The 18,233-nt window shown below is 43.9% G+C and overlaps 45 non-coding genes across 45 annotated transcripts; all 45 read left to right on the forward strand.

Annotated features, from left to right (window-relative positions):
• Positions 1-554: 554 nt before the first annotated feature.
• Positions 555-626, forward strand: trnad-guc (transfer RNA aspartic acid (anticodon GUC)). The gene has a single exon. It is a non-coding gene; the product is annotated as a tRNA-Asp (tRNA).
• A 120-nt stretch (positions 627-746) lies between these two features.
• Positions 747-817, forward strand: trnag-gcc (transfer RNA glycine (anticodon GCC)). Its single transcript has one exon. It is a non-coding gene; the product is annotated as a tRNA-Gly (tRNA).
• A 536-nt stretch (positions 818-1,353) lies between these two features.
• Positions 1,354-1,425, forward strand: trnad-guc (transfer RNA aspartic acid (anticodon GUC)). Its single transcript has one exon. It is a non-coding gene; the product is annotated as a tRNA-Asp (tRNA).
• A 120-nt stretch (positions 1,426-1,545) lies between these two features.
• Positions 1,546-1,616, forward strand: trnag-gcc (transfer RNA glycine (anticodon GCC)). The gene has a single exon. It is a non-coding gene; the product is annotated as a tRNA-Gly (tRNA).
• Positions 1,617-2,148: 532 nt separating this feature from the next.
• trnad-guc (transfer RNA aspartic acid (anticodon GUC)) lies at positions 2,149-2,220 on the forward strand. Its single transcript has one exon. It is a non-coding gene; the product is annotated as a tRNA-Asp (tRNA).
• A 120-nt stretch (positions 2,221-2,340) lies between these two features.
• trnag-gcc (transfer RNA glycine (anticodon GCC)) lies at positions 2,341-2,411 on the forward strand. The gene has a single exon. It is a non-coding gene; the product is annotated as a tRNA-Gly (tRNA).
• A 532-nt stretch (positions 2,412-2,943) lies between these two features.
• Positions 2,944-3,015, forward strand: trnad-guc (transfer RNA aspartic acid (anticodon GUC)). Its single transcript has one exon. It is a non-coding gene; the product is annotated as a tRNA-Asp (tRNA).
• Positions 3,016-3,135: 120 nt separating this feature from the next.
• Positions 3,136-3,206, forward strand: trnag-gcc (transfer RNA glycine (anticodon GCC)). The gene has a single exon. It is a non-coding gene; the product is annotated as a tRNA-Gly (tRNA).
• A 532-nt stretch (positions 3,207-3,738) lies between these two features.
• trnad-guc (transfer RNA aspartic acid (anticodon GUC)) lies at positions 3,739-3,810 on the forward strand. Its single transcript has one exon. It is a non-coding gene; the product is annotated as a tRNA-Asp (tRNA).
• A 120-nt stretch (positions 3,811-3,930) lies between these two features.
• Positions 3,931-4,001, forward strand: trnag-gcc (transfer RNA glycine (anticodon GCC)). Its single transcript has one exon. It is a non-coding gene; the product is annotated as a tRNA-Gly (tRNA).
• Positions 4,002-4,533: 532 nt separating this feature from the next.
• trnad-guc (transfer RNA aspartic acid (anticodon GUC)) lies at positions 4,534-4,605 on the forward strand. Its single transcript has one exon. It is a non-coding gene; the product is annotated as a tRNA-Asp (tRNA).
• A 120-nt stretch (positions 4,606-4,725) lies between these two features.
• Positions 4,726-4,796, forward strand: trnag-gcc (transfer RNA glycine (anticodon GCC)). The gene has a single exon. It is a non-coding gene; the product is annotated as a tRNA-Gly (tRNA).
• Positions 4,797-5,328: 532 nt separating this feature from the next.
• trnad-guc (transfer RNA aspartic acid (anticodon GUC)) lies at positions 5,329-5,400 on the forward strand. Its single transcript has one exon. It is a non-coding gene; the product is annotated as a tRNA-Asp (tRNA).
• Positions 5,401-5,520: 120 nt separating this feature from the next.
• On the forward strand, positions 5,521-5,591 carry trnag-gcc (transfer RNA glycine (anticodon GCC)). The gene has a single exon. It is a non-coding gene; the product is annotated as a tRNA-Gly (tRNA).
• Positions 5,592-6,123: 532 nt separating this feature from the next.
• On the forward strand, positions 6,124-6,195 carry trnad-guc (transfer RNA aspartic acid (anticodon GUC)). Its single transcript has one exon. It is a non-coding gene; the product is annotated as a tRNA-Asp (tRNA).
• A 120-nt stretch (positions 6,196-6,315) lies between these two features.
• trnag-gcc (transfer RNA glycine (anticodon GCC)) lies at positions 6,316-6,386 on the forward strand. The gene has a single exon. It is a non-coding gene; the product is annotated as a tRNA-Gly (tRNA).
• Positions 6,387-6,918: 532 nt separating this feature from the next.
• trnad-guc (transfer RNA aspartic acid (anticodon GUC)) lies at positions 6,919-6,990 on the forward strand. The gene has a single exon. It is a non-coding gene; the product is annotated as a tRNA-Asp (tRNA).
• Positions 6,991-7,110: 120 nt separating this feature from the next.
• On the forward strand, positions 7,111-7,181 carry trnag-gcc (transfer RNA glycine (anticodon GCC)). Its single transcript has one exon. It is a non-coding gene; the product is annotated as a tRNA-Gly (tRNA).
• A 532-nt stretch (positions 7,182-7,713) lies between these two features.
• trnad-guc (transfer RNA aspartic acid (anticodon GUC)) lies at positions 7,714-7,785 on the forward strand. The gene has a single exon. It is a non-coding gene; the product is annotated as a tRNA-Asp (tRNA).
• A 120-nt stretch (positions 7,786-7,905) lies between these two features.
• Positions 7,906-7,976, forward strand: trnag-gcc (transfer RNA glycine (anticodon GCC)). Its single transcript has one exon. It is a non-coding gene; the product is annotated as a tRNA-Gly (tRNA).
• A 530-nt stretch (positions 7,977-8,506) lies between these two features.
• Positions 8,507-8,578, forward strand: trnad-guc (transfer RNA aspartic acid (anticodon GUC)). The gene has a single exon. It is a non-coding gene; the product is annotated as a tRNA-Asp (tRNA).
• Positions 8,579-8,698: 120 nt separating this feature from the next.
• Positions 8,699-8,769, forward strand: trnag-gcc (transfer RNA glycine (anticodon GCC)). The gene has a single exon. It is a non-coding gene; the product is annotated as a tRNA-Gly (tRNA).
• A 532-nt stretch (positions 8,770-9,301) lies between these two features.
• On the forward strand, positions 9,302-9,373 carry trnad-guc (transfer RNA aspartic acid (anticodon GUC)). The gene has a single exon. It is a non-coding gene; the product is annotated as a tRNA-Asp (tRNA).
• Positions 9,374-9,493: 120 nt separating this feature from the next.
• Positions 9,494-9,564, forward strand: trnag-gcc (transfer RNA glycine (anticodon GCC)). The gene has a single exon. It is a non-coding gene; the product is annotated as a tRNA-Gly (tRNA).
• A 532-nt stretch (positions 9,565-10,096) lies between these two features.
• trnad-guc (transfer RNA aspartic acid (anticodon GUC)) lies at positions 10,097-10,168 on the forward strand. The gene has a single exon. It is a non-coding gene; the product is annotated as a tRNA-Asp (tRNA).
• Positions 10,169-10,288: 120 nt separating this feature from the next.
• On the forward strand, positions 10,289-10,359 carry trnag-gcc (transfer RNA glycine (anticodon GCC)). The gene has a single exon. It is a non-coding gene; the product is annotated as a tRNA-Gly (tRNA).
• A 532-nt stretch (positions 10,360-10,891) lies between these two features.
• trnad-guc (transfer RNA aspartic acid (anticodon GUC)) lies at positions 10,892-10,963 on the forward strand. Its single transcript has one exon. It is a non-coding gene; the product is annotated as a tRNA-Asp (tRNA).
• Positions 10,964-11,083: 120 nt separating this feature from the next.
• On the forward strand, positions 11,084-11,154 carry trnag-gcc (transfer RNA glycine (anticodon GCC)). The gene has a single exon. It is a non-coding gene; the product is annotated as a tRNA-Gly (tRNA).
• A 532-nt stretch (positions 11,155-11,686) lies between these two features.
• Positions 11,687-11,758, forward strand: trnad-guc (transfer RNA aspartic acid (anticodon GUC)). The gene has a single exon. It is a non-coding gene; the product is annotated as a tRNA-Asp (tRNA).
• Positions 11,759-11,878: 120 nt separating this feature from the next.
• trnag-gcc (transfer RNA glycine (anticodon GCC)) lies at positions 11,879-11,949 on the forward strand. The gene has a single exon. It is a non-coding gene; the product is annotated as a tRNA-Gly (tRNA).
• A 532-nt stretch (positions 11,950-12,481) lies between these two features.
• trnad-guc (transfer RNA aspartic acid (anticodon GUC)) lies at positions 12,482-12,553 on the forward strand. Its single transcript has one exon. It is a non-coding gene; the product is annotated as a tRNA-Asp (tRNA).
• A 120-nt stretch (positions 12,554-12,673) lies between these two features.
• trnag-gcc (transfer RNA glycine (anticodon GCC)) lies at positions 12,674-12,744 on the forward strand. Its single transcript has one exon. It is a non-coding gene; the product is annotated as a tRNA-Gly (tRNA).
• A 532-nt stretch (positions 12,745-13,276) lies between these two features.
• Positions 13,277-13,348, forward strand: trnad-guc (transfer RNA aspartic acid (anticodon GUC)). Its single transcript has one exon. It is a non-coding gene; the product is annotated as a tRNA-Asp (tRNA).
• Positions 13,349-13,468: 120 nt separating this feature from the next.
• trnag-gcc (transfer RNA glycine (anticodon GCC)) lies at positions 13,469-13,539 on the forward strand. The gene has a single exon. It is a non-coding gene; the product is annotated as a tRNA-Gly (tRNA).
• A 532-nt stretch (positions 13,540-14,071) lies between these two features.
• Positions 14,072-14,143, forward strand: trnad-guc (transfer RNA aspartic acid (anticodon GUC)). The gene has a single exon. It is a non-coding gene; the product is annotated as a tRNA-Asp (tRNA).
• A 120-nt stretch (positions 14,144-14,263) lies between these two features.
• Positions 14,264-14,334, forward strand: trnag-gcc (transfer RNA glycine (anticodon GCC)). Its single transcript has one exon. It is a non-coding gene; the product is annotated as a tRNA-Gly (tRNA).
• Positions 14,335-14,866: 532 nt separating this feature from the next.
• On the forward strand, positions 14,867-14,938 carry trnad-guc (transfer RNA aspartic acid (anticodon GUC)). The gene has a single exon. It is a non-coding gene; the product is annotated as a tRNA-Asp (tRNA).
• Positions 14,939-15,058: 120 nt separating this feature from the next.
• On the forward strand, positions 15,059-15,129 carry trnag-gcc (transfer RNA glycine (anticodon GCC)). The gene has a single exon. It is a non-coding gene; the product is annotated as a tRNA-Gly (tRNA).
• Positions 15,130-15,661: 532 nt separating this feature from the next.
• Positions 15,662-15,733, forward strand: trnad-guc (transfer RNA aspartic acid (anticodon GUC)). The gene has a single exon. It is a non-coding gene; the product is annotated as a tRNA-Asp (tRNA).
• A 120-nt stretch (positions 15,734-15,853) lies between these two features.
• trnag-gcc (transfer RNA glycine (anticodon GCC)) lies at positions 15,854-15,924 on the forward strand. Its single transcript has one exon. It is a non-coding gene; the product is annotated as a tRNA-Gly (tRNA).
• A 532-nt stretch (positions 15,925-16,456) lies between these two features.
• Positions 16,457-16,528, forward strand: trnad-guc (transfer RNA aspartic acid (anticodon GUC)). Its single transcript has one exon. It is a non-coding gene; the product is annotated as a tRNA-Asp (tRNA).
• Positions 16,529-16,648: 120 nt separating this feature from the next.
• On the forward strand, positions 16,649-16,719 carry trnag-gcc (transfer RNA glycine (anticodon GCC)). Its single transcript has one exon. It is a non-coding gene; the product is annotated as a tRNA-Gly (tRNA).
• Positions 16,720-17,251: 532 nt separating this feature from the next.
• Positions 17,252-17,323, forward strand: trnad-guc (transfer RNA aspartic acid (anticodon GUC)). The gene has a single exon. It is a non-coding gene; the product is annotated as a tRNA-Asp (tRNA).
• A 120-nt stretch (positions 17,324-17,443) lies between these two features.
• trnag-gcc (transfer RNA glycine (anticodon GCC)) lies at positions 17,444-17,514 on the forward strand. The gene has a single exon. It is a non-coding gene; the product is annotated as a tRNA-Gly (tRNA).
• Positions 17,515-18,046: 532 nt separating this feature from the next.
• Positions 18,047-18,118, forward strand: trnad-guc (transfer RNA aspartic acid (anticodon GUC)). The gene has a single exon. It is a non-coding gene; the product is annotated as a tRNA-Asp (tRNA).
• The last annotated feature ends 115 nt before the right edge of the window (positions 18,119-18,233 follow it).

An 18,233-nucleotide genomic window follows, 5' to 3' on the forward strand; every position in this document is an offset into this window, starting at 1 on the left:
AACATTTACTCATTCTCAGTAGACTTTGGTGAATCCATTGCAGATTTCCAGTGTGTGAGGTGATTAACTTTTTGCTAGGCTTTAGTTGTTAAATGGGAAAGAGTAACCAACTTGTCAGTGACAACTGTCTTGAGTTTGGCATTTGTGACAATGTCCTGGGATTTCCCACAAACGCCTCACCTGCAAACTAGTATTGTGTGGCTTGTGAGCGGTATAGAGCAAAATCGATTACATGTACGTGTTTGTGAGAGTCTCAGCTTTCCATAGCGGGGTCATAGTAGTTCCTAGCTCCAACCATTCAGTCTCTACATATATTTTTGTTAGAAGGGTTTAAGCCCAACATTCCAAACTTAGGGTTAGTACCAATGCTCCACGTTTTTTCAAAGGTAAACCACCTGCTCCTCGTTAGTATTTTTGAGTATCCCCTTTGGTGCCTGTCACGCGGGAGACCAATGGGGTCACCTTCCCGACGGGGAGAAGGGTTTAAGCCCAACATTCCAAACTTAGGGTTAGTACCAATGCTCCACGTTTTTTCAAAGGTCCAAACCACCTGCTCCTCGTTAGTATAGTGGTGAGTATCCCCGCCTGTCACGCGGGAGACCGGGGTTCAATTTCCCGACGGGGAGAAAGTACTGCTTTTTTTTTAGGGTGAACAATGTTGCTGAGCCCACAAAGTGGAACATATTCTTGGAAAAAAAGCTTTATGATACGATTTCCAGCCTTTGAGGTTAACTCAGCCTTCCAAGGCATTGGTTGTTCAGTGGTAGAATTCTCGCCTGCCACGCGGGAGGCCCGGGTTCGATTCCCGGCCAATGCAGGAAATTTTGAACATGTAATTTCGACAAGTATGCAAACCCCTGAAGAGGAAATCTGTGTTAGATTGCCAGGCAAACAGAAATCTCTGGTCTTGGTCGAATTCTCAACTGACTCTTGAAAAATAAGACTTTGAACATTTACTCATTCTCAGTAGACTTTGGTGAATCCATTGCAGATTTCCAGTGTGTGAGGTGATTAACTTTTTGCTAGGCTTTAGTTGTTAAATGGGAAAGAGTAACCAACTTGTCAGTGACAACTGTCTTGAGTTTGGCATTTGTGACAATGTCCTGGGATTTCCCAGAAACAAACGCCTCACCTGCAAACTAGTATTGTGTGGCTTGTGAGCGGTATAGAGCAAAATCGATTACATGTACGTGTTTGTGAGAGTCTCAGCTTTCCATAGCGGGGTCATAGTAGTTCCTAGCTCCAACCATTCAGTCTCTACATATATTTTTGTTAGAAGGGTTTAAGCCCAACATTCCAAACTTAGGGTTAGTACCAATGCTCCACGTTTTTTCAAAGGTCCAAACCACCTGCTCCTCGTTAGTATAGTGGTGAGTATCCCCGCCTGTCACGCGGGAGACCGGGGTTCAATTTCCCGACGGGGAGAAAGTACTGCTTTTTTTTTAGGGTGAACAATGTTGCTGAGCCCACAAAGTGGAACATATTCTTGGAAAAAAAGCTTTATGATACGATTTCCAGCCTTTGAGGTTAACTCAGCCTTCCAAGGCATTGGTTGTTCAGTGGTAGAATTCTCGCCTGCCACGCGGGAGGCCCGGGTTCGATTCCCGGCCAATGCAGGAAATTTTGAACATGTAATTTCGACAAGTATGCAAACCCCTGAAGAGGAAATCTGTGTTAGATTGCCAGGCAAACAGAAATCTCTGGTCTTGGTCGAATTCTCAACTGACTCTTGAAAAATAAGACTTTGAACATTTACTCATTCTCAGTAGACTTTGGTGAATCCATTGCAGATTTCCAGTGTGTGAGGTGATTAACTTTTTGCAAGGCTTTAGTTGTTAAATGGGAAAGAGTAACCAACTTGTCAGTGACAACTGTCTTGAGTTTGGCATTTGTGACAATGTCCTGGGATTTCCCACAAACGCCTCACCTGCAAACTAGTATTGTGTGGCTTGTGAGCGGTATAGAGCAAAATCGATTACATGTACGTGTTTGTGAGAGTCTCAGCTTTCCATAGCGGGGTCATAGTAGTTCCTAGCTCCAACCATTCAGTCTCTACATATATTTTTGTTAGAAGGGTTTAAGCCCAACATTCCAAACTTAGGGTTAGTACCAATGCTCCACGTTTTTTCAAAGGTCCAAACCACCTGCTCCTCGTTAGTATAGTGGTGAGTATCCCCGCCTGTCACGCGGGAGACCGGGGTTCAATTTCCCGACGGGGAGAAAGTACTGCTTTTTTTTTAGGGTGAACAATGTTGCTGAGCCCACAAAGTGGAACATATTCTTGGAAAAAAAGCTTTATGATACGATTTCCAGCCTTTGAGGTTAACTCAGCCTTCCAAGGCATTGGTTGTTCAGTGGTAGAATTCTCGCCTGCCACGCGGGAGGCCCGGGTTCGATTCCCGGCCAATGCAGGAAATTTTGAACATGTAATTTCGACAAGTATGCAAACCCCTGAAGAGGAAATCTGTGTTAGATTGCCAGGCAAACAGAAATCTCTGGTCTTGGTCGAATTCTCAACTGACTCTTGAAAAATAAGACTTTGAACATTTACTCATTCTCAGTAGACTTTGGTGAATCCATTGCAGATTTCCAGTGTGTGAGGTGATTAACTTTTTGCAAGGCTTTAGTTGTTAAATGGGAAAGAGTAACCAACTTGTCAGTGACAACTGTCTTGAGTTTGGCATTTGTGACAATGTCCTGGGATTTCCCACAAACGCCTCACCTGCAAACTAGTATTGTGTGGCTTGTGAGCGGTATAGAGCAAAATCGATTACATGTACGTGTTTGTGAGAGTCTCAGCTTTCCATAGCGGGGTCATAGTAGTTCCTAGCTCCAACCATTCAGTCTCTACATATATTTTTGTTAGAAGGGTTTAAGCCCAACATTCCAAACTTAGGGTTAGTACCAATGCTCCACGTTTTTTCAAAGGTCCAAACCACCTGCTCCTCGTTAGTATAGTGGTGAGTATCCCCGCCTGTCACGCGGGAGACCGGGGTTCAATTTCCCGACGGGGAGAAAGTACTGCTTTTTTTTTAGGGTGAACAATGTTGCTGAGCCCACAAAGTGGAACATATTCTTGGAAAAAAAGCTTTATGATACGATTTCCAGCCTTTGAGGTTAACTCAGCCTTCCAAGGCATTGGTTGTTCAGTGGTAGAATTCTCGCCTGCCACGCGGGAGGCCCGGGTTCGATTCCCGGCCAATGCAGGAAATTTTGAACATGTAATTTCGACAAGTATGCAAACCCCTGAAGAGGAAATCTGTGTTAGATTGCCAGGCAAACAGAAATCTCTGGTCTTGGTCGAATTCTCAACTGACTCTTGAAAAATAAGACTTTGAACATTTACTCATTCTCAGTAGACTTTGGTGAATCCATTGCAGATTTCCAGTGTGTGAGGTGATTAACTTTTTGCAAGGCTTTAGTTGTTAAATGGGAAAGAGTAACCAACTTGTCAGTGACAACTGTCTTGAGTTTGGCATTTGTGACAATGTCCTGGGATTTCCCACAAACGCCTCACCTGCAAACTAGTATTGTGTGGCTTGTGAGCGGTATAGAGCAAAATCGATTACATGTACGTGTTTGTGAGAGTCTCAGCTTTCCATAGCGGGGTCATAGTAGTTCCTAGCTCCAACCATTCAGTCTCTACATATATTTTTGTTAGAAGGGTTTAAGCCCAACATTCCAAACTTAGGGTTAGTACCAATGCTCCACGTTTTTTCAAAGGTCCAAACCACCTGCTCCTCGTTAGTATAGTGGTGAGTATCCCCGCCTGTCACGCGGGAGACCGGGGTTCAATTTCCCGACGGGGAGAAAGTACTGCTTTTTTTTTAGGGTGAACAATGTTGCTGAGCCCACAAAGTGGAACATATTCTTGGAAAAAAAGCTTTATGATACGATTTCCAGCCTTTGAGGTTAACTCAGCCTTCCAAGGCATTGGTTGTTCAGTGGTAGAATTCTCGCCTGCCACGCGGGAGGCCCGGGTTCGATTCCCGGCCAATGCAGGAAATTTTGAACATGTAATTTCGACAAGTATGCAAACCCCTGAAGAGGAAATCTGTGTTAGATTGCCAGGCAAACAGAAATCTCTGGTCTTGGTCGAATTCTCAACTGACTCTTGAAAAATAAGACTTTGAACATTTACTCATTCTCAGTAGACTTTGGTGAATCCATTGCAGATTTCCAGTGTGTGAGGTGATTAACTTTTTGCAAGGCTTTAGTTGTTAAATGGGAAAGAGTAACCAACTTGTCAGTGACAACTGTCTTGAGTTTGGCATTTGTGACAATGTCCTGGGATTTCCCACAAACGCCTCACCTGCAAACTAGTATTGTGTGGCTTGTGAGCGGTATAGAGCAAAATCGATTACATGTACGTGTTTGTGAGAGTCTCAGCTTTCCATAGCGGGGTCATAGTAGTTCCTAGCTCCAACCATTCAGTCTCTACATATATTTTTGTTAGAAGGGTTTAAGCCCAACATTCCAAACTTAGGGTTAGTACCAATGCTCCACGTTTTTTCAAAGGTCCAAACCACCTGCTCCTCGTTAGTATAGTGGTGAGTATCCCCGCCTGTCACGCGGGAGACCGGGGTTCAATTTCCCGACGGGGAGAAAGTACTGCTTTTTTTTTAGGGTGAACAATGTTGCTGAGCCCACAAAGTGGAACATATTCTTGGAAAAAAAGCTTTATGATACGATTTCCAGCCTTTGAGGTTAACTCAGCCTTCCAAGGCATTGGTTGTTCAGTGGTAGAATTCTCGCCTGCCACGCGGGAGGCCCGGGTTCGATTCCCGGCCAATGCAGGAAATTTTGAACATGTAATTTCGACAAGTATGCAAACCCCTGAAGAGGAAATCTGTGTTAGATTGCCAGGCAAACAGAAATCTCTGGTCTTGGTCGAATTCTCAACTGACTCTTGAAAAATAAGACTTTGAACATTTACTCATTCTCAGTAGACTTTGGTGAATCCATTGCAGATTTCCAGTGTGTGAGGTGATTAACTTTTTGCAAGGCTTTAGTTGTTAAATGGGAAAGAGTAACCAACTTGTCAGTGACAACTGTCTTGAGTTTGGCATTTGTGACAATGTCCTGGGATTTCCCACAAACGCCTCACCTGCAAACTAGTATTGTGTGGCTTGTGAGCGGTATAGAGCAAAATCGATTACATGTACGTGTTTGTGAGAGTCTCAGCTTTCCATAGCGGGGTCATAGTAGTTCCTAGCTCCAACCATTCAGTCTCTACATATATTTTTGTTAGAAGGGTTTAAGCCCAACATTCCAAACTTAGGGTTAGTACCAATGCTCCACGTTTTTTCAAAGGTCCAAACCACCTGCTCCTCGTTAGTATAGTGGTGAGTATCCCCGCCTGTCACGCGGGAGACCGGGGTTCAATTTCCCGACGGGGAGAAAGTACTGCTTTTTTTTTAGGGTGAACAATGTTGCTGAGCCCACAAAGTGGAACATATTCTTGGAAAAAAAGCTTTATGATACGATTTCCAGCCTTTGAGGTTAACTCAGCCTTCCAAGGCATTGGTTGTTCAGTGGTAGAATTCTCGCCTGCCACGCGGGAGGCCCGGGTTCGATTCCCGGCCAATGCAGGAAATTTTGAACATGTAATTTCGACAAGTATGCAAACCCCTGAAGAGGAAATCTGTGTTAGATTGCCAGGCAAACAGAAATCTCTGGTCTTGGTCGAATTCTCAACTGACTCTTGAAAAATAAGACTTTGAACATTTACTCATTCTCAGTAGACTTTGGTGAATCCATTGCAGATTTCCAGTGTGTGAGGTGATTAACTTTTTGCAAGGCTTTAGTTGTTAAATGGGAAAGAGTAACCAACTTGTCAGTGACAACTGTCTTGAGTTTGGCATTTGTGACAATGTCCTGGGATTTCCCACAAACGCCTCACCTGCAAACTAGTATTGTGTGGCTTGTGAGCGGTATAGAGCAAAATCGATTACATGTACGTGTTTGTGAGAGTCTCAGCTTTCCATAGCGGGGTCATAGTAGTTCCTAGCTCCAACCATTCAGTCTCTACATATATTTTTGTTAGAAGGGTTTAAGCCCAACATTCCAAACTTAGGGTTAGTACCAATGCTCCACGTTTTTTCAAAGGTCCAAACCACCTGCTCCTCGTTAGTATAGTGGTGAGTATCCCCGCCTGTCACGCGGGAGACCGGGGTTCAATTTCCCGACGGGGAGAAAGTACTGCTTTTTTTTTAGGGTGAACAATGTTGCTGAGCCCACAAAGTGGAACATATTCTTGGAAAAAAAGCTTTATGATACGATTTCCAGCCTTTGAGGTTAACTCAGCCTTCCAAGGCATTGGTTGTTCAGTGGTAGAATTCTCGCCTGCCACGCGGGAGGCCCGGGTTCGATTCCCGGCCAATGCAGGAAATTTTGAACATGTAATTTCGACAAGTATGCAAACCCCTGAAGAGGAAATCTGTGTTAGATTGCCAGGCAAACAGAAATCTCTGGTCTTGGTCGAATTCTCAACTGACTCTTGAAAAATAAGACTTTGAACATTTACTCATTCTCAGTAGACTTTGGTGAATCCATTGCAGATTTCCAGTGTGTGAGGTGATTAACTTTTTGCAAGGCTTTAGTTGTTAAATGGGAAAGAGTAACCAACTTGTCAGTGACAACTGTCTTGAGTTTGGCATTTGTGACAATGTCCTGGGATTTCCCACAAACGCCTCACCTGCAAACTAGTATTGTGTGGCTTGTGAGCGGTATAGAGCAAAATCGATTACATGTACGTGTTTGTGAGAGTCTCAGCTTTCCATAGCGGGGTCATAGTAGTTCCTAGCTCCAACCATTCAGTCTCTACATATATTTTTGTTAGAAGGGTTTAAGCCCAACATTCCAAACTTAGGGTTAGTACCAATGCTCCACGTTTTTTCAAAGGTCCAAACCACCTGCTCCTCGTTAGTATAGTGGTGAGTATCCCCGCCTGTCACGCGGGAGACCGGGGTTCAATTTCCCGACGGGGAGAAAGTACTGCTTTTTTTTTAGGGTGAACAATGTTGCTGAGCCCACAAAGTGGAACATATTCTTGGAAAAAAAGCTTTATGATACGATTTCCAGCCTTTGAGGTTAACTCAGCCTTCCAAGGCATTGGTTGTTCAGTGGTAGAATTCTCGCCTGCCACGCGGGAGGCCCGGGTTCGATTCCCGGCCAATGCAGGAAATTTTGAACATGTAATTTCGACAAGTATGCAAACCCCTGAAGAGGAAATCTGTGTTAGATTGCCAGGCAAACAGAAATCTCTGGTCTTGGTCGAATTCTCAACTGACTCTTGAAAAATAAGACTTTGAACATTTACTCATTCTCAGTAGACTTTGGTGAATCCATTGCAGATTTCCAGTGTGTGAGGTGATTAACTTTTTGCAAGGCTTTAGTTGTTAAATGGGAAAGAGTAACCAACTTGTCAGTGACAACTGTCTTGAGTTTGGCATTTGTGACAATGTCCTGGGATTTCCCACAAACGCCTCACCTGCAAACTAGTATTGTGTGGCTTGTGAGCGGTATAGAGCAAAATCGATTACATGTACGTGTTTGTGAGAGTCTCAGCTTTCCATAGCGGGGTCATAGTAGTTCCTAGCTCCAACCATTCAGTCTCTACATATATTTTTGTTAGAAGGGTTTAAGCCCAACATTCCAAACTTAGGGTTAGTACCAATGCTCCACGTTTTTTCAAAGGTCCAAACCACCTGCTCCTCGTTAGTATAGTGGTGAGTATCCCCGCCTGTCACGCGGGAGACCGGGGTTCAATTCCCCGACGGGGAGAAAGTACTGCTTTTTTTTTAGGGTGAACAACGTTGCTGAGCCCACAAAGTGGAACATATTCTTGGAAAAAAAGCTTTATGATACGATTTCCAGCCTTTGAGGTTAACTCAGCCTTCCAAGGCATTGGTTGTTCAGTGGTAGAATTCTCGCCTGCCACGCGGGAGGCCCGGGTTCGATTCCCGGCCAATGCAGGAAATTTTGAACATGTAATTTCGACAAGTATGCAAACCCCTGAAGAGGAAATCTGTGTTAGATTGCCAGGCAAACAGAAATCTCTGGTCTTGGTCGAATTCTCAACTCTCTTGAAAAATAAGACTTTGAACATTTACTCATTCTCAGTAGACTTTGGTGAATCCATTGCAGATTTCCAGTGTGTGAGGTCATTAAATTTTTGCAAGGCTTTAGTTGTTAAATGGGAAAGAGTAACCAACTTGTCAGTGACAACTGTCTTGAGTTTGGCATTTGTGACAATGTCCTGGGATTTCCCACAAACGCCTCACCTGCAAACTAGTATTGTGTGGCTTGTGAGCGGTATAGAGCAAAATCGATTACATGTACGTGTTTGTGAGAGTCTCAGCTTTCCATAGCGGGGTCATAGTAGTTCCTAGCTCCAACCATTCAGTCTCTACATATATTTTTGTTAGAAGGGTTTAAGCCCAACATTCCAAACTTAGGGTTAGTACCAATGCTCCACGTTTTTTCAAAGGTCCAAACCACCTGCTCCTCGTTAGTATAGTGGTGAGTATCCCCGCCTGTCACGCGGGAGACCGGGGTTCAATTCCCCGACGGGGAGAAAGTACTGCTTTTTTTTTAGGGTGAACAATGTTGCTGAGCCCACAAAGTGGAACATATTCTTGGAAAAAAAGCTTTATGATACGATTTCCAGCCTTTGAGGTTAACTCAGCCTTCCAAGGCATTGGTTGTTCAGTGGTAGAATTCTCGCCTGCCACGCGGGAGGCCCGGGTTCGATTCCCGGCCAATGCAGGAAATTTTGAACATGTAATTTCGACAAGTATGCAAACCCCTGAAGAGGAAATCTGTGTTAGATTGCCAGGCAAACAGAAATCTCTGGTCTTGGTCGAATTCTCAACTGACTCTTGAAAAATAAGACTTTGAACATTTACTCATTCTCAGTAGACTTTGGTGAATCCATTGCAGATTTCCAGTGTGTGAGGTGATTAACTTTTTGCAAGGCTTTAGTTGTTAAATGGGAAAGAGTAACCAACTTGTCAGTGACAACTGTCTTGAGTTTGGCATTTGTGACAATGTCCTGGGATTTCCCACAAACGCCTCACCTGCAAACTAGTATTGTGTGGCTTGTGAGCGGTATAGAGCAAAATCGATTACATGTACGTGTTTGTGAGAGTCTCAGCTTTCCATAGCGGGGTCATAGTAGTTCCTAGCTCCAACCATTCAGTCTCTACATATATTTTTGTTAGAAGGGTTTAAGCCCAACATTCCAAACTTAGGGTTAGTACCAATGCTCCACGTTTTTTCAAAGGTCCAAACCACCTGCTCCTCGTTAGTATAGTGGTGAGTATCCCCGCCTGTCACGCGGGAGACCGGGGTTCAATTTCCCGACGGGGAGAAAGTACTGCTTTTTTTTTAGGGTGAACAATGTTGCTGAGCCCACAAAGTGGAACATATTCTTGGAAAAAAAGCTTTATGATACGATTTCCAGCCTTTGAGGTTAACTCAGCCTTCCAAGGCATTGGTTGTTCAGTGGTAGAATTCTCGCCTGCCACGCGGGAGGCCCGGGTTCGATTCCCGGCCAATGCAGGAAATTTTGAACATGTAATTTCGACAAGTATGCAAACCCCTGAAGAGGAAATCTGTGTTAGATTGCCAGGCAAACAGAAATCTCTGGTCTTGGTCGAATTCTCAACTGACTCTTGAAAAATAAGACTTTGAACATTTACTCATTCTCAGTAGACTTTGGTGAATCCATTGCAGATTTCCAGTGTGTGAGGTGATTAACTTTTTGCAAGGCTTTAGTTGTTAAATGGGAAAGAGTAACCAACTTGTCAGTGACAACTGTCTTGAGTTTGGCATTTGTGACAATGTCCTGGGATTTCCCACAAACGCCTCACCTGCAAACTAGTATTGTGTGGCTTGTGAGCGGTATAGAGCAAAATCGATTACATGTACGTGTTTGTGAGAGTCTCAGCTTTCCATAGCGGGGTCATAGTAGTTCCTAGCTCCAACCATTCAGTCTCTACATATATTTTTGTTAGAAGGGTTTAAGCCCAACATTCCAAACTTAGGGTTAGTACCAATGCTCCACGTTTTTTCAAAGGTCCAAACCACCTGCTCCTCGTTAGTATAGTGGTGAGTATCCCCGCCTGTCACGCGGGAGACCGGGGTTCAATTTCCCGACGGGGAGAAAGTACTGCTTTTTTTTTAGGGTGAACAATGTTGCTGAGCCCACAAAGTGGAACATATTCTTGGAAAAAAAGCTTTATGATACGATTTCCAGCCTTTGAGGTTAACTCAGCCTTCCAAGGCATTGGTTGTTCAGTGGTAGAATTCTCGCCTGCCACGCGGGAGGCCCGGGTTCGATTCCCGGCCAATGCAGGAAATTTTGAACATGTAATTTCGACAAGTATGCAAACCCCTGAAGAGGAAATCTGTGTTAGATTGCCAGGCAAACAGAAATCTCTGGTCTTGGTCGAATTCTCAACTGACTCTTGAAAAATAAGACTTTGAACATTTACTCATTCTCAGTAGACTTTGGTGAATCCATTGCAGATTTCCAGTGTGTGAGGTGATTAACTTTTTGCAAGGCTTTAGTTGTTAAATGGGAAAGAGTAACCAACTTGTCAGTGACAACTGTCTTGAGTTTGGCATTTGTGACAATGTCCTGGGATTTCCCACAAACGCCTCACCTGCAAACTAGTATTGTGTGGCTTGTGAGCGGTATAGAGCAAAATCGATTACATGTACGTGTTTGTGAGAGTCTCAGCTTTCCATAGCGGGGTCATAGTAGTTCCTAGCTCCAACCATTCAGTCTCTACATATATTTTTGTTAGAAGGGTTTAAGCCCAACATTCCAAACTTAGGGTTAGTACCAATGCTCCACGTTTTTTCAAAGGTCCAAACCACCTGCTCCTCGTTAGTATAGTGGTGAGTATCCCCGCCTGTCACGCGGGAGACCGGGGTTCAATTTCCCGACGGGGAGAAAGTACTGCTTTTTTTTTAGGGTGAACAATGTTGCTGAGCCCACAAAGTGGAACATATTCTTGGAAAAAAAGCTTTATGATACGATTTCCAGCCTTTGAGGTTAACTCAGCCTTCCAAGGCATTGGTTGTTCAGTGGTAGAATTCTCGCCTGCCACGCGGGAGGCCCGGGTTCGATTCCCGGCCAATGCAGGAAATTTTGAACATGTAATTTCGACAAGTATGCAAACCCCTGAAGAGGAAATCTGTGTTAGATTGCCAGGCAAACAGAAATCTCTGGTCTTGGTCGAATTCTCAACTGACTCTTGAAAAATAAGACTTTGAACATTTACTCATTCTCAGTAGACTTTGGTGAATCCATTGCAGATTTCCAGTGTGTGAGGTGATTAACTTTTTGCAAGGCTTTAGTTGTTAAATGGGAAAGAGTAACCAACTTGTCAGTGACAACTGTCTTGAGTTTGGCATTTGTGACAATGTCCTGGGATTTCCCACAAACGCCTCACCTGCAAACTAGTATTGTGTGGCTTGTGAGCGGTATAGAGCAAAATCGATTACATGTACGTGTTTGTGAGAGTCTCAGCTTTCCATAGCGGGGTCATAGTAGTTCCTAGCTCCAACCATTCAGTCTCTACATATATTTTTGTTAGAAGGGTTTAAGCCCAACATTCCAAACTTAGGGTTAGTACCAATGCTCCACGTTTTTTCAAAGGTCCAAACCACCTGCTCCTCGTTAGTATAGTGGTGAGTATCCCCGCCTGTCACGCGGGAGACCGGGGTTCAATTTCCCGACGGGGAGAAAGTACTGCTTTTTTTTTAGGGTGAACAATGTTGCTGAGCCCACAAAGTGGAACATATTCTTGGAAAAAAAGCTTTATGATACGATTTCCAGCCTTTGAGGTTAACTCAGCCTTCCAAGGCATTGGTTGTTCAGTGGTAGAATTCTCGCCTGCCACGCGGGAGGCCCGGGTTCGATTCCCGGCCAATGCAGGAAATTTTGAACATGTAATTTCGACAAGTATGCAAACCCCTGAAGAGGAAATCTGTGTTAGATTGCCAGGCAAACAGAAATCTCTGGTCTTGGTCGAATTCTCAACTGACTCTTGAAAAATAAGACTTTGAACATTTACTCATTCTCAGTAGACTTTGGTGAATCCATTGCAGATTTCCAGTGTGTGAGGTGATTAACTTTTTGCTAGGCTTTAGTTGTTAAATGGGAAAGAGTAACCAACTTGTCAGTGACAACTGTCTTGAGTTTGGCATTTGTGACAATGTCCTGGGATTTCCCACAAACGCCTCACCTGCAAACTAGTATTGTGTGGCTTGTGAGCGGTATAGAGCAAAATCGATTACATGTACGTGTTTGTGAGAGTCTCAGCTTTCCATAGCGGGGTCATAGTAGTTCCTAGCTCCAACCATTCAGTCTCTACATATATTTTTGTTAGAAGGGTTTAAGCCCAACATTCCAAACTTAGGGTTAGTACCAATGCTCCACGTTTTTTCAAAGGTCCAAACCACCTGCTCCTCGTTAGTATAGTGGTGAGTATCCCCGCCTGTCACGCGGGAGACCGGGGTTCAATTTCCCGACGGGGAGAAAGTACTGCTTTTTTTTTAGGGTGAACAATGTTGCTGAGCCCACAAAGTGGAACATATTCTTGGAAAAAAAGCTTTATGATACGATTTCCAGCCTTTGAGGTTAACTCAGCCTTCCAAGGCATTGGTTGTTCAGTGGTAGAATTCTCGCCTGCCACGCGGGAGGCCCGGGTTCGATTCCCGGCCAATGCAGGAAATTTTGAACATGTAATTTCGACAAGTATGCAAACCCCTGAAGAGGAAATCTGTGTTAGATTGCCAGGCAAACAGAAATCTCTGGTCTTGGTCGAATTCTCAACTGACTCTTGAAAAATAAGACTTTGAACATTTACTCATTCTCAGTAGACTTTGGTGAATCCATTGCAGATTTCCAGTGTGTGAGGTGATTAACTTTTTGCAAGGCTTTAGTTGTTAAATGGGAAAGAGTAACCAACTTGTCAGTGACAACTGTCTTGAGTTTGGCATTTGTGACAATGTCCTGGGATTTCCCACAAACGCCTCACCTGCAAACTAGTATTGTGTGGCTTGTGAGCGGTATAGAGCAAAATCGATTACATGTACGTGTTTGTGAGAGTCTCAGCTTTCCATAGCGGGGTCATAGTAGTTCCTAGCTCCAACCATTCAGTCTCTACATATATTTTTGTTAGAAGGGTTTAAGCCCAACATTCCAAACTTAGGGTTAGTACCAATGCTCCACGTTTTTTCAAAGGTCCAAACCACCTGCTCCTCGTTAGTATAGTGGTGAGTATCCCCGCCTGTCACGCGGGAGACCGGGGTTCAATTTCCCGACGGGGAGAAAGTACTGCTTTTTTTTTAGGGTGAACAATGTTGCTGAGCCCACAAAGTGGAACATATTCTTGGAAAAAAAGCTTTATGATACGATTTCCAGCCTTTGAGGTTAACTCAGCCTTCCAAGGCATTGGTTGTTCAGTGGTAGAATTCTCGCCTGCCACGCGGGAGGCCCGGGTTCGATTCCCGGCCAATGCAGGAAATTTTGAACATGTAATTTCGACAAGTATGCAAACCCCTGAAGAGGAAATCTGTGTTAGATTGCCAGGCAAACAGAAATCTCTGGTCTTGGTCGAATTCTCAACTGACTCTTGAAAAATAAGACTTTGAACATTTACTCATTCTCAGTAGACTTTGGTGAATCCATTGCAGATTTCCAGTGTGTGAGGTGATTAACTTTTTGCTAGGCTTTAGTTGTTAAATGGGAAAGAGTAACCAACTTGTCAGTGACAACTGTCTTGAGTTTGGCATTTGTGACAATGTCCTGGGATTTCCCACAAACGCCTCACCTGCAAACTAGTATTGTGTGGCTTGTGAGCGGTATAGAGCAAAATCGATTACATGTACGTGTTTGTGAGAGTCTCAGCTTTCCATAGCGGGGTCATAGTAGTTCCTAGCTCCAACCATTCAGTCTCTACATATATTTTTGTTAGAAGGGTTTAAGCCCAACATTCCAAACTTAGGGTTAGTACCAATGCTCCACGTTTTTTCAAAGGTCCAAACCACCTGCTCCTCGTTAGTATAGTGGTGAGTATCCCCGCCTGTCACGCGGGAGACCGGGGTTCAATTTCCCGACGGGGAGAAAGTACTGCTTTTTTTTTAGGGTGAACAATGTTGCTGAGCCCACAAAGTGGAACATATTCTTGGAAAAAAAGCTTTATGATACGATTTCCAGCCTTTGAGGTTAACTCAGCCTTCCAAGGCATTGGTTGTTCAGTGGTAGAATTCTCGCCTGCCACGCGGGAGGCCCGGGTTCGATTCCCGGCCAATGCAGGAAATTTTGAACATGTAATTTCGACAAGTATGCAAACCCCTGAAGAGGAAATCTGTGTTAGATTGCCAGGCAAACAGAAATCTCTGGTCTTGGTCGAATTCTCAACTGACTCTTGAAAAATAAGACTTTGAACATTTACTCATTCTCAGTAGACTTTGGTGAATCCATTGCAGATTTCCAGTGTGTGAGGTGATTAACTTTTTGCTAGGCTTTAGTTGTTAAATGGGAAAGAGTAACCAACTTGTCAGTGACAACTGTCTTGAGTTTGGCATTTGTGACAATGTCCTGGGATTTCCCACAAACGCCTCACCTGCAAACTAGTATTGTGTGGCTTGTGAGCGGTATAGAGCAAAATCGATTACATGTACGTGTTTGTGAGAGTCTCAGCTTTCCATAGCGGGGTCATAGTAGTTCCTAGCTCCAACCATTCAGTCTCTACATATATTTTTGTTAGAAGGGTTTAAGCCCAACATTCCAAACTTAGGGTTAGTACCAATGCTCCACGTTTTTTCAAAGGTCCAAACCACCTGCTCCTCGTTAGTATAGTGGTGAGTATCCCCGCCTGTCACGCGGGAGACCGGGGTTCAATTTCCCGACGGGGAGAAAGTACTGCTTTTTTTTTAGGGTGAACAATGTTGCTGAGCCCACAAAGTGGAACATATTCTTGGAAAAAAAGCTTTATGATACGATTTCCAGCCTTTGAGGTTAACTCAGCCTTCCAAGGCATTGGTTGTTCAGTGGTAGAATTCTCGCCTGCCACGCGGGAGGCCCGGGTTCGATTCCCGGCCAATGCAGGAAATTTTGAACATGTAATTTCGACAAGTATGCAAACCCCTGAAGAGGAAATCTGTGTTAGATTGCCAGGCAAACAGAAATCTCTGGTCTTGGTCGAATTCTCAACTGACTCTTGAAAAATAAGACTTTGAACATTTACTCATTCTCAGTAGACTTTGGTGAATCCATTGCAGATTTCCAGTGTGTGAGGTGATTAACTTTTTGCAAGGCTTTAGTTGTTAAATGGGAAAGAGTAACCAACTTGTCAGTGACAACTGTCTTGAGTTTGGCATTTGTGACAATGTCCTGGGATTTCCCACAAACGCCTCACCTGCAAACTAGTATTGTGTGGCTTGTGAGCGGTATAGAGCAAAATCGATTACATGTACGTGTTTGTGAGAGTCTCAGCTTTCCATAGCGGGGTCATAGTAGTTCCTAGCTCCAACCATTCAGTCTCTACATATATTTTTGTTAGAAGGGTTTAAGCCCAACATTCCAAACTTAGGGTTAGTACCAATGCTCCACGTTTTTTCAAAGGTCCAAACCACCTGCTCCTCGTTAGTATAGTGGTGAGTATCCCCGCCTGTCACGCGGGAGACCGGGGTTCAATTTCCCGACGGGGAGAAAGTACTGCTTTTTTTTTAGGGTGAACAATGTTGCTGAGCCCACAAAGTGGAACATATTCTTGGAAAAAAAGCTTTATGATACGATTTCCAGCCTTTGAGGTTAACTCAGCCTTCCAAGGCATTGGTTGTTCAGTGGTAGAATTCTCGCCTGCCACGCGGGAGGCCCGGGTTCGATTCCCGGCCAATGCAGGAAATTTTGAACATGTAATTTCGACAAGTATGCAAACCCCTGAAGAGGAAATCTGTGTTAGATTGCCAGGCAAACAGAAATCTCTGGTCTTGGTCGAATTCTCAACTGACTCTTGAAAAATAAGACTTTGAACATTTACTCATTCTCAGTAGACTTTGGTGAATCCATTGCAGATTTCCAGTGTGTGAGGTGATTAACTTTTTGCAAGGCTTTAGTTGTTAAATGGGAAAGAGTAACCAACTTGTCAGTGACAACTGTCTTGAGTTTGGCATTTGTGACAATGTCCTGGGATTTCCCACAAACGCCTCACCTGCAAACTAGTATTGTGTGGCTTGTGAGCGGTATAGAGCAAAATCGATTACATGTACGTGTTTGTGAGAGTCTCAGCTTTCCATAGCGGGGTCATAGTAGTTCCTAGCTCCAACCATTCAGTCTCTACATATATTTTTGTTAGAAGGGTTTAAGCCCAACATTCCAAACTTAGGGTTAGTACCAATGCTCCACGTTTTTTCAAAGGTCCAAACCACCTGCTCCTCGTTAGTATAGTGGTGAGTATCCCCGCCTGTCACGCGGGAGACCGGGGTTCAATTTCCCGACGGGGAGAAAGTACTGCTTTTTTTTTAGGGTGAACAATGTTGCTGAGCCCACAAAGTGGAACATATTCTTGGAAAAAAAGCTTTATGATACGATTTCCAGCCTTTGAGGTTAACTCAGCCTTCCAAGGCATTGGTTGTTCAGTGGTAGAATTCTCGCCTGCCACGCGGGAGGCCCGGGTTCGATTCCCGGCCAATGCAGGAAATTTTGAACATGTAATTTCGACAAGTATGCAAACCCCTGAAGAGGAAATCTGTGTTAGATTGCCAGGCAAACAGAAATCTCTGGTCTTGGTCGAATTCTCAACTGACTCTTGAAAAATAAGACTTTGAACATTTACTCATTCTCAGTAGACTTTGGTGAATCCATTGCAGATTTCCAGTGTGTGAGGTGATTAACTTTTTGCAAGGCTTTAGTTGTTAAATGGGAAAGAGTAACCAACTTGTCAGTGACAACTGTCTTGAGTTTGGCATTTGTGACAATGTCCTGGGATTTCCCACAAACGCCTCACCTGCAAACTAGTATTGTGTGGCTTGTGAGCGGTATAGAGCAAAATCGATTACATGTACGTGTTTGTGAGAGTCTCAGCTTTCCATAGCGGGGTCATAGTAGTTCCTAGCTCCAACCATTCAGTCTCTACATATATTTTTGTTAGAAGGGTTTAAGCCCAACATTCCAAACTTAGGGTTAGTACCAATGCTCCACGTTTTTTCAAAGGTCCAAACCACCTGCTCCTCGTTAGTATAGTGGTGAGTATCCCCGCCTGTCACGCGGGAGACCGGGGTTCAATTTCCCGACGGGGAGAAAGTACTGCTTTTTTTTTAGGGTGAACAATGTTGCTGAGCCCACAAAGTGGAACATATTCTTGGAAAAAAAGCTTTATGATACGATTTCCAGCCTTTGAGGTTAACTCAGCCTTCCAAGGCATTGGTTGTTCAGTGGTAGAATTCTCGCCTGCCACGCGGGAGGCCCGGGTTCGATTCCCGGCCAATGCAGGAAATTTTGAACATGTAATTTCGACAAGTATGCAAACCCCTGAAGAGGAAATCTGTGTTAGATTGCCAGGCAAACAGAAATCTCTGGTCTTGGTCGAATTCTCAACTGACTCTTGAAAAATAAGACTTTGAACATTTACTCATTCTCAGTTGACTTTGGTGAATCCATTGCAGATTTCCAGTGTGTGAGGTGATTAACTTTTTGCTAGGCTTTAGTTGTTAAATGGGAAAGAGTAACCAACTTGTCAGTGACAACTGTCTTGAGTTTGGCATTTGTGACAATGTCCTGGGATTTCCCACAAACGCCTCACCTGCAAACTAGTATTGTGTGGCTTGTGAGCGGTATAGAGCAAAATCGATTACATGTACGTGTTTGTGAGAGTCTCAGCTTTCCATAGCGGGGTCATAGTAGTTCCTAGCTCCAACCATTCAGTCTCTACATATATTTTTGTTAGAAGGGTTTAAGCCCAACATTCCAAACTTAGGGTTAGTACCAATGCTCCACGTTTTTTCAAAGGTCCAAACCACCTGCTCCTCGTTAGTATAGTGGTGAGTATCCCCGCCTGTCACGCGGGAGACCGGGGTTCAATTTCCCGACGGGGAGAAAGTACTGCTTTTTTTTTAGGGTGAACAATGTTGCTGAGCCCACAAAGTGGAACATATTCTTGGAAAAAAAGCTTTATGATACGATTTCCAGCCTTTGAGGTTAACTCAGCCTT

Source organism: Oncorhynchus clarkii, chromosome 5, assembly GCF_045791955.1.
Source record: "Oncorhynchus clarkii lewisi isolate Uvic-CL-2024 chromosome 5, UVic_Ocla_1.0, whole genome shotgun sequence".
In the NCBI taxonomy this organism is placed as follows: Eukaryota; Metazoa; Chordata; class Actinopteri; order Salmoniformes; family Salmonidae; genus Oncorhynchus; species Oncorhynchus clarkii.